The sequence below is a fragment of the Canis lupus genome, chromosome 30, assembly GCF_003254725.2.
Source record: "Canis lupus dingo isolate Sandy chromosome 30, ASM325472v2, whole genome shotgun sequence".
Classification (NCBI taxonomy): domain Eukaryota; kingdom Metazoa; phylum Chordata; class Mammalia; order Carnivora; family Canidae; genus Canis; species Canis lupus.
The window spans coordinates 36,924,988-36,935,943 of NC_064272.1; positions in this window are offsets into that span (position 1 = coordinate 36,924,988).

Below are 10,956 nucleotides of genomic sequence, written 5' to 3' on the forward strand. Positions count from 1 at the left end.
AGCTCTCCCCCAGCTCCGGGCGCGCCTTTCCCGCGGCGGCTTAGCTGCCCGGCCGAGTCCCCGGCCCACCTCTGGGGAGGCTGGCGGGCCGCCTGGGTGCGCAGCCCCGGCCCTTTCCGCCAGGCGCCCGGAGAGGGGGTTTCCAGGAATCGCGCTGCCTCTGGGCAGCTCCCGGGGTTTCCCTGCGGCACGGTCGAGGGGCGAACCCCGCGCCGGCCTGGCCCCCCGCGGAGCCCGGCAACGAGGGAAAACTCCGGGAGGCGCCGGGCGCGCGGGTGAGACCCAGCCCTTCGAGGTAAGACTTCCAGGAAATGCGCCCACAGCGGCCGCGGGGTCCGGTCCCCGCGCGCACCCCTCCGCGGCGGTGCAGGTGGGGGGTCCTGAGCCGCGCGGGGCTGCAGCGGGGAGCAGGAGGGCGGGCTGGGGCGGGCTGGGGCTAGCCGCCCTCCTGCAGCCTGGGTTCCCATCCAAACTGTGACCCCCCCGTGTGACCCAGGCGAGAGGAGTTCCCGCCCCACCCGAGCCTCCTAACCCCAAGCAGCTGCACAGTCCCCTCCCCCTCGAGTCCGCTCCCCACCCCCACCCACAGGCCAGCGGGCCATCCAGCTGTGTGTCCTCCTCCCCCTGCGGACAGTCTCTGGGTCTATGGACAAATCCCACCAGGCCCCCCCGGAAATACGGCTCTTATCCCCTTCGCGCCCCAGGACAGCCTGACACCTCCCCTCCGCACAGGCGGGGCACAGGCGGGGCACAGGTGGGGCACAGGCGGGGTGGCCAGATACCTTCTCCTAGGCCTGGGGGCCCCTAAGATGGCTCAGGGGTTATTACTCAGATCCCGTGGGGGCCAATACCCCGGGACCAGCTCAAAAATGGAGATGGGATGCTAGAAGGAAGGCGTTGGCCAGGGAGGGCTGGAGTTTGGGTTACTGCAGAAGTGGATCCTCAGCCAAGGCTGACAGGAGGGATGCAAAAAGGTCCCCTGGCCCTGCCATCTGAGGAATAACACCGAGTTGTTCTTCCAAGGATTTCTCACTCTTATTCTTAGCCCACTTGGGACCATCTCTCCCCCACCCCGTTCAGAGCAGAAATTTTGGTAGCCAGGTATGAGGAGGCAGCCTGGCAGGGGCTTTTCTGCTCTACCCACTGGACCACAGGGCCTCCCATGGGAGGGGGAGGGAAGGACTAGGGTGATGACATCACCACATTTCTACTTTTGAGCAGCTCTGAGCTGACAGTTCTCTGCACAGATGCTGGGAGGCCTAATCCTTGAATGTCCTTGGGTCTCCTTGAGGAGTGTTCTTAACCGGCTGGGAGCCCCGCCTGCCCTGATGTGCCAGCCTTACGGAGAAGACCTCCATTTAACTCACTTCTTTGGGCTTCTGTATACAGCCAGGAGCTAGCCTGCCCTACCCCGGCTTCAGGAAGTCAACCCAAATGCTGGGTCCCAACGACCTGTAGTGGCAAGGGCATCCTCTCCTCTAGGTACCCTTCCCGGCCACCCAAATCTTGGCCGTGTCCCACCTTTTAGCCCTCGTGGCCCCGTGAGCTCTCAGCAACCCGAGCACCGATTACACAGTGCAGCCTGTGTCCCCTTCGGGACTGAGCTCCTCGAAGGACAGATTCGACTCATATCAGGGAGCTCAGCGCCAAAACAAGGAGGGACAGAGAGCAGATGGATAGATGTCAACTAAGCATGAGCGACCCTGGAAGTTAGCTAGTGCCATTGAAGGGGCTCCTTGAAGTCGATGGAGGATAGAACCAAGGTTCTGTGTTCTGGGATATGCTGCCAGAGGCTGGCCAAGGGTCAGGGCCCTTGGATTCCTCTCCCTCTGGTACCTCACCTACCCTCAGTCTGGTTAGCACCACTCATCCAGGGCCACCTAGGACCACCCTTGGGTGCAGAAATGACCAGTAGGTAAAGTAGGCATGTGGTGACACTGGCCTCTCCTGTCTCCTCTGTGTGCAAACTCTAATGGGGGGCGGCGGGGCATGCCAGCAGTGTGGCGGGTAGAGGAGCCAGAAACTCAGCCCGTGATGGGCTCCAGTTTGTGGGGAATCTTAGACTTCTCCAGAGGAGAGAGGAGAAAACTCCAGATAGGAAAGGAATGTGTTCTAAATTCATGCCTCAACCAGTGAGGGATTTGAGGGGGACCTCGCTGAGCTTGGCGTAGCTAGAGAGGACTCCCTGGACGGAGGGGGCCGATTTGGTGAGAGACGTGTCTCCGGCACCTTACATGTCATCTGTTAAACCGCACGACATTTTTGTGGACCATTTTATGATTTCTGTGTCCCAACCTAACATTCTTACTCCCATTCGCGAGCAAGAAGATAAAGCACCGAGAGGTCCTTGCCAAATGTCTCATGGCAAGAAAAACTGTGGAGCTGGACTGGACCTCGGGCCAAGCGCCCCACCGGTCAGGCTCTTCGCTGCTGCCCAGCTGACTCACGCAGGTGCAGGTGGGGGGGGGGGGGCGGGCACAGGTGCGGGAGGGAGCACAGGCAGTTCTGAGTGTGGCGTGGTTGAAGCAGAGAAAAGGTGAAGAACGGAGCCCCCACCTTGTATATTCTCCCCATTGCTCCAGCCGGGTCTCATGCCTTCTCCAGTGCCTTCTAGAAAGCCGGAGGTCTGTTCTGGTTCATCTGTGTAACACAGCAGACGGGACTTAGGGCCTCCAGCAAGGGGAAGGGCCCTGCCTGTGGCCTGAGATAGAGACGTGTGGTTCTCGGCTTCGGTGCGGGAACTGCGGGAACTGCGTGTCTCTAGGAGATTGAGGTGCTTCCTGCAGGGCTGCAGGGGGCCTGGGTATTCCTGGAATGTAAACCCAGAAAAAATCTGGATCTGAGAGAGAAAGGAGCTGGGGAAGATGGGCTTTCTTCCCTGGAAAGGATACTGATTCGGAAGACCACCTGGGAGGGGGGGCAAGGAGGTAGCTGATTATTATTGTAGGTCCACCTCAGATCTTACCTGGTGGGAACCTGGACAGGCAGAAGGGGGTGAGAAATTCTGAAAGTTTATTTGCTTGTTGGCTGAGAGCATTGTTCTTGCTTAAAGGGGCAGCTCTGAGGTAGGGGCGTGGCTCCCACAGGGCGTAATGCCAAGGTTTTGGCTGGTTCGCTGAAATTTAACAAAAGACAGAGAGAGAGAGAAAGAAAGAGAGAGAACAATGTAGGATATTTTAGGGTAAGGTTGCCAACTGTCCTTCTTAGAAGTCTGTCTTTATTCTAACATTATATCCTTGCCGCTTTTTCTGTGTTAAAATGCCCTTTTATGAAATCATAGTGCTAGGAGATGGTATTTTTTTTTTTTTTTTGTCCTTGGCTAAATAAAAAGTTGGCATGGGATCCTGTGTTTGTTCCCAAAAATCATTTTTGAAATGTTATTGGTCTGTGAATTCCAAAAGTCTAGGGGCCCCCTGCTGTAAACAATAGAGCGCGAGACTGGGAAACAAAAGCTGTAGAATTAAATACTTCTCTGTCATTTACTGCCCGTGTATGCCTCCGTCTTCCTTCCGTGTATGTGAAATGGGTCGAACGATGTGTGCCTCACACGCTGCTGCGAAGACTGAGAGAATGAATGCGTGCGGTACGACATCTCATTTGTAGTAAGTTCTCAATAAACACTGAGTGGGGGAATATTGAATAAAACTTGCAGTCGCCGATGGAAAGGAGACACTTGGGCAGCCACTCGGGTGGCTCAGCGGTTTAGCGCCGCCTTCGGCCCAGGGTGTGATCCTGGAGGCCCGCGATCGAGTCCCGCGTCGGGCTCCCTGCGTGGAGCCTGCTTCTCCCTCTGCCTGTGTCTCTGCCTCTCTCTCTGTGTGTGTCTCTCATGAACAAATAAATAAAATCTTAAAATAAAAAAATAAAAAAAAGGAAAGGAGACACTTGGCCTTTGGAATCCAATTTAGGTCATATATGTGTCTTAAAAATTGTAGTGTGGACAGAAGTGATGCCTTGCTATGCAGGATCACTTTCCTCAAATTCTCCATCCCTGGTAAGGCTTGGCTGGGTTTCCAGAAGGCAGACTTTCTTCTTTCCAGGATGAGCACTTGCCTAAGTGGGATCAGAGGAAAGAACAGAGCCCTCACCTTCTATGTTCTCCCCATTGCTCCAGCCAGGTCTCATGCCTCCTCCAGTGCCTTCTAGAAAGCCGGAGGTCTGTTCTGGTTCATCTGGTAACACGGCAGACGGGACCTAGGGCCTCCAGCAAGGGGAAGGGCCCTGCCTGAGGCCTGAGATAGAGACGTGTGGTTCTCGGCTTCCGTGCGGGAACTGGGAACTGCGTGTCTCTAGGAGACTGAGGTGCTTCCTGCAGGGCTGCAGGGGGCCTGGGTATTCCTGGAATGTAAACCCAGAAAAAATCTGGGTCTGAGAGAGAAAGGAGACCTCAGAGGCCACACCTTTGACCCCACACTCAAAGCCCCGCTGTGCGCAGGTGCGGCTTCGTCTTTCTGTTTAGGCTACATATGGTCCTCCCAGGGCACCTTCTGCTCTGCTCTGAGGCAGGTCTGCTCTATGGGCTGGAATCGGGGATATGGAAACTTCCCGCTGGCAGGCCTGACCTGGGGACAAAGACCCACGGAGGAATATTGGACTCTGCTACACTGCCTCAGGTTCCTGTCCCAGGGAAGACAGAAACTGGAAGGGGGGAAGGACATGGGGAGCAAGGCCGAGTGCACGTGGATGTATGGAGAGAACAAATCAAGCACCTCGTCTTGACCAAGCCTTGGTGCCCATCCCTGAGCACAGCCGCAAATGGATGGAGGCCGAGGAGTGAGATGCCCAGATGGGCACTTCTCAGTCTGGTCAGTGGTGAAAGACCATCCTGGAGGTTTGTCACCAAGGGTCAGAGTAAGTGGTTCAGGAGCTCAGAGCAGTGGTGCTCCTGAGTACTGTCAAGGTGGGCCTCCTGGCGGGGGTGGAAAGTGAACTGGGTTTTCTAGACGGCGGCTACTGGATGTGTGCTTCTTTGGGGAAAACAGTGAACGGAGCTGCCAGGTGGGGGTAAGGCCTGCTGCATCTCTGTGGGGTAAATGAGGCATTGCCGAAGGGCGCACCCAGCGGAGGGTCCACCCTAGGATGCCTGAACGGCTGCTCTAAGCTGACCCGGGGAGAAAGTCGGCTGTCCCAACAGAAGGAAGGTATTGGGTCCTTCTGACTCCCTCTTCCCAGTACCCTCACCCCCAGAGTCTGGCTGCAAAAACCACTGGCAGGCCACGTGCCCACCTCCCCTAATGTCGTTAAGGCACTAGTGAGAGAAAGACCCCACAGGCTCAGTTTCCTATTCGGTTTACCTCCGGTGTCGTCCCAGCCCTGCCTGGTTTCTTTAGGATCTGGGAGCGTGGGCCGTGGCACTGTCCCCTTCTCCACCCCCTGCCTCTGTGCAGCACCCCACCCGAGGGTGCCCGCAGCCCCTTCATTTCCAGGCCACCTCCTGATCTCTCCAATCTTCCCAACCTGTGGTCCCAGCTACTCCCTTGGGACTTGGCCCGGGCGCCGCGGGGACTCCACGCCCCTCTCCTCGCAGGGGCAGAAGACAGATGTGCCGACAGCCTAGCCAGGCCTGGACTGTGTCTCCGTGTCCCACTGGGGCTCCAGCACGTCTGGGCCACCTGCACACCGAGCCAGGCTGGGGAGCAGGCACTTGGGCGGGGGGAGGCCCCCAAGGTGCTGGCTGAGCTGAGCTGCCAGGAGCTGAAGTACCAGAGACGCCTGCGCCCCGAGTCTGGAGTTCACCATAGGTCAGGGGTGGAGGGAGCTCAGAGGGGGCCCCCCTGGGACGATCGCGACAGGCCGGCCGGGGGGAGGGAGGGAAGGAAGAGACAGGGCGGCCTGGGAGAAGGGGGGGCGGTGCTGGGGTGGGAGGAGGGCAAGGGGCAGCCCCGGGGGGCCCAGGGCGGGCTCGGCCTGCGGCCCGGGCTCCCGCCGCGTCCTCGCTCCTGCCAAGCGGGGCTCCTGGGTCCTGCCCGCCAGGCCGCCGCCCTCTCGCTCGCTCTCTCCCTCCGCTCCTCCTCCCAACCTCACCGCCCGGCTTTGTCCAGCCGCTCTCCCACGCTCCTGTCCTTGTCCGGGCCGGGCCGCGGAGCCCCTAGGACGAGAGCTGAGGATGCAGGCCCGACGGCCAGCGCTGCTGCCGCCACAGCAAGGCGGGGACGGGGCTCTGGAAAGAAGTCAGGGACGAGGGCCCCGTGCTGCGGACAAGTGGCAGGAGAGCAGAGGAAGGACGAGGAAGGCGGGGGCGGGGGGCCTGGTCCTGCTTGAGGTGGCGTTGGCGGAAGGCGGGTGGGATCTGGAAAAGCGGGAGCAGGAGGTGACACATCCGAGGTGCAGGGCACAGGGTGGGCAAGAGAGGGGCCGAGGGGAGCCCGCGCCTGGGATGGCCGGGGGGGGGGGGGGCGGGGGGGTGAGCACAGCGACCCCCGCCGGCTGGGTCCGGAGGTGCCCGGGAGGGGAGCAGACGTGACCCCGCGCTTGGGCCCCGCCGCCCTGCAGTCGGGTGTAGCAAGGGAACAGGCCAGGGATGATCCGGCCCCTCCCTGGGGGCCCCGGGGTCGAGGGCATCACAGTCCGCTCAGGCACCCTGCGGGGGAGGACGCCCGGGCGCGTGCGGGAGCCCCAGCCAGGCCTGGCAGCGGCTCTCGGCGCCCCGCAAAGCACATGCTTCGTGCAGGCCCCGGGCGCGCCCCCCCCCCCGCGAGCCCCCCCCCCCGCGAGCCCTGCACGTCAGGGTAACCTGCTATTACATGAGCCTCTCCCTGGACGCCTTCCAGAGAGAGACAGTTCCGCTGGGTAATGAGAGCTGTGCCCCGCAGGCCACGCGGCAGGGCCCAGGGCAGAGGCAGCGGCAGGGAGACGGGGGCGGGGCTGTGGCAGGCGCTGCGACAGGGGCTGGGGCAGGGGCTGGGGCAGGGGCTGTGACAGAGGCTGTGACGGGCTGTGACAGAGTATGTGACAGGTGCTGCGACAGGGGCTGTGACAGAGTTTGCGACAGGGGCTGTGACAGACGCTGTGACAGACGCTATGACAGGGGCTGTGACAGAGTATGTGATAGAGGCTGTGACAGAGTCTGCGATAGGGGCTGTGACAGAGGCTGTAACAGATGCTGTGACAGGGGCTGTGACGGGCTGTGGCAGGCGCTGTGACAGAGGCTGTGACAGGGGCTGTGACAGGTTGTGACAGGCTTGACAGAGTATGTGACAGGTGCTGCAACAGGGGCTGTGACAGAGGCTGTGACAGGGGCTGTGACAGAGGCTGTGACGGGCTGTGACAGAGTATGTGACAGGTGCTGCAACAGGGGCTGTGACAGAGTCTGTGACAGGGGCTGTGACAGAGTTTGCGACAGGGGCTGTGACAGACGCTGTGACAGGTGCTGCAACAGGGGCTGTGACAGAGGCTGTGACAGGGGCTGTGACAGAGTTTGCTACAGGGGCTGTGACAGAAGCTGTGACAGACACTGTGACAGGGGCTGTGACAGAGTATGTGATAGAGGCTGTGACAGAGTCTGCAGCAGGGGTTCTGACAGAGGCTGTGACATGCTGTGATGGGGCTGTGATAGAGTCTGCGACAGGGGCTGTGAGAGAGTATGTGATAGAGGCTGTGACAGAGTTTACGACAGGGGTTGTGACAGAGGCTGTGACAGATGCTGTGACAGGGGCTGTGACAGAGGCTGTGACAGGGGCTGTGGCAGGGGCTGTGACAGGGGCTGTGACAGGGGCTGTGACAGAGTCTGCTACAGGGGCTGTGACAGGGGCTGTGACAGAGTCTGCGACAGGGGCTGTGACAGGGGCTGTGACGGGGCTGTGAGAGGGGCTGTGACAGAGGCTGTGACGGGCTGTGACAGAGTATGTGACAGGTGCTGCAACAGGGGCTGTGACAGAGTCTGTGACAGGGGCTGTGACAGAGTTTGCAACAGGGGCTGTGACAGATGCTATGACAGGGGCTGTGACAGAGTATGTGATAGAGGCTGTGACAGAGTCTGCAACAGGGATTCTGACAGAGGCTGTGACAGATGCTGTGACAGGGGCTGTGACAGATGCTGTGACAGGGGCTGTGATGGGCTGTGACAGAGGCTGTGACAGAGTCTGCAACAGGGGCTGTGAGAGAGTATGTGATAGAGGCTGTGACAGAGTTTATGACAGGGGTTGTGACAGAGGCTGTGACAGAGGCTGTGACAGGGGCTGTGACAGAGGCTGTGACAGGTACTACGACAGATGCTGCCACAGTGCTATGGCAGAGGCTGAAACAGGGACTGTGAGAGAGCCTGGGACAGAAATGTGACTAAGTCTGGAACCACAATCAGAGTTGGGACAACAGCTCCTGGAGCCCAGGCCCACACTCCCACGGTTGACAGAGCAGTTGGCGGTGACAGCAGCAACATAGCAAACACATGGGCACAGCCAGGCCCAGGCACTTGTGGAGACGCCAACAGGCTGGAGCTGCCACAGGAGGAGAGTGAGGGGGGTGAGCGAGGCCGGTTCCCAGCAGCTCTGCCCCAGGTTCGCGTGTGGCCGTTGGGTGAGCTTCGGGGCCTCAGTTTCCTCAGTCATGCCCGCCGTGGCGAGAGGCCAGGTCGCAGAAGGAGACAGGAGCAGATGCGGACGGACCAAGGATCCCTGGGAGGCTCCCAGCCGTGGCCAGGGCCCTTGAAGTCTCCGCGGCCCCAGCCTGCTGACTGAAGAAGGAACGTGCCTTCCACACATGAACAACCGTTTCCCCATGTGTGGGTGCTGGCGTGATGAATAAAACACCGATTTGTTTTGTTTGGGTTTTTTAAAGATTTTTATTCATTTATTCATGAGAGACAGAGACAGAGAGGGAGAGAGAGAGAGAGAGAGAGAGAGGCAGAGACACAGGCAGAGGGAGGAGCAGGCTCCATGCAGGGGCCCGATGCGGGACTCGATCCCGGGACCCCAGGGTCACGCCCTCAGCCGAAGGCAGGTGCTCACCCCGAGCCACCCAGGTGCCCCAGACAACAATTTGCTTTAAAGTAGAACTGAATCCCTGGCCGCGACGACTGCCGCTCCTGGAGAGCTAACTGCCAGGCCCCACGCCAAGCGCTCGGCAGGGGTCGGCTCGTGTAATCCTGGCTGGAGTCCTGGTCAGGTAAGTGCCCTTGTCTCCATCTTACAGATGATTAAACTGAGGCTGCAGAGGTTGACTAACTTACCTAAGGTCCCCCCGGCAGAGGCAGAACCAGGTTTTGCGGGCCGTTGCGTTTGGCGCAGCGTCCTCCTCGCCCACCTTGGCTGCCTTCTCGATCGTAAGTGCTCTCAGGTCAGATGTATTTTGAAATTTTAAAGCCAGAGACTTGTTCAGTGGAAAGGAGGCCCTCAAACCCTCACTGGCTGGGACCTGCCGTGCACAGCCTACAGCAGCCCTGCCAGGGCCGCCAGAGAAAGCCACATGGTCGCCCTGACTGGTGCTTCCTCGGGTTCACGGCCTTTAGCGCGCCTCAGTGCCGCCTGGCCGTCCCGCTGCAGTTTCCCAGCTGCCTGGTCTCCGTGCGGGTCCACCATTCCCACTCTCTCAGGCTTTCAGCCTCTTCCTATAGGGTCCTTCCCGTCAGCATTGAAGCCTGATCAGATCTCTTGGATCCCAAAAGGTCCTCTTTGAATCCCACTGTCTCATTCTCTCCTTCCCACCACGTCTCATCTTGAAGGGGGGGGCTGGCCTTGCCTTCGTACCTTAGCGCACGGCCAGCAGGCTGCACTAGGCCATGTCTTCAGCAAGACCAGACCCACCTCTCATCCTTTTCCTTCCTCGTCCTCTGAGCATCATGTGACGCAGCTGACCACTCCCCCCTTCCCGAAACATCCTCTTCCCTTGACCAGGAACACATACTCCCCTGATTTCCCGTACATCTCTGGCCATCCTCAGTTTCCCTCCTCTGCTGGCTCCTCACCCATTGGTGTCATTCCTGGCTCTGTGGTATGTGCTTGCTTTTCTCGTGCGATCTCTCTCCTCAGACATTCTCGCCCAGGCCCTCAGGTTGGGTTCCCATCCATCCCTCAGCCCAGACCTCTCCCTGGCGATCCAAACCTGTTTGTTCAATGGCCTCCTGGATGTCTCACAAGCCGTGCTCTGCACACTCTTCTCCAAAGACCCATTCTCCCCACTCAGTGAATGGTTCCATCGTCCTTCCAGTGGCTGAAGCCAGAAACATGAGCATCATTCCTGACTCCTTCCACCACCAGCCCCCGTACCCAATTAATTCCTAGGTGCTGCTATTTCTCCTCCATAAATATCTCTCAGAAAAAATAAATAAATAAATAAATATCTCTCAGATGTCTACTCCTTACCATGTCCACTGACATGAGAGAGAGAGAGAGGCAGAGACACAGGCAGAGGGAGAAGCAGGCTCCCTGCAGAGAGCCGACGTGGGGCTCGATCCCAGGATCCCAGGATCACTCCCTGAGCTGAAGGCAGACGCTCAACCGCTGAGCCACCCAGGTGTCCCAGCCACCCACTTCCCATGTATGCCCAAGACTGGTGGCCTGAACCCCATCCTGGGGCCTTGGTTTGCCATTCTGGGCCTCGGACACTTCCGGTACAGACAGCATCCCCCCCCAATATTGGTATCTATTTGCATCTACAAATATTCACGGAGGCTATCTTCCCAAACTGGGGGGCGGGGGGGCAGGTTGGGGAGAAAGTAAGAAAAGCGACGAGCGGCCTGGAGGAGGATAAGAAGGCACCTGGCCCTGTGGCAGTCTGAGTAATGGTGCCCAAAGATAATCAAGTCATAATCCCTGGAACCTGTGAATGTTACCTCATGTGACAAGAAAGACTTCGCAGATGTGATTAAGGCTCTTGAAAATGGGAAGATTATTTTGGATTATCTGGGAAGGTCCTAAAGGCAACCTTTAGTGTCCTTGTAAGAGAAGAGCAGAGGGAGATGTGACATGGAACAAGAAGGCAATGTCACCACTGAAGCATGATGCTCTGCTGCTGGCTTTG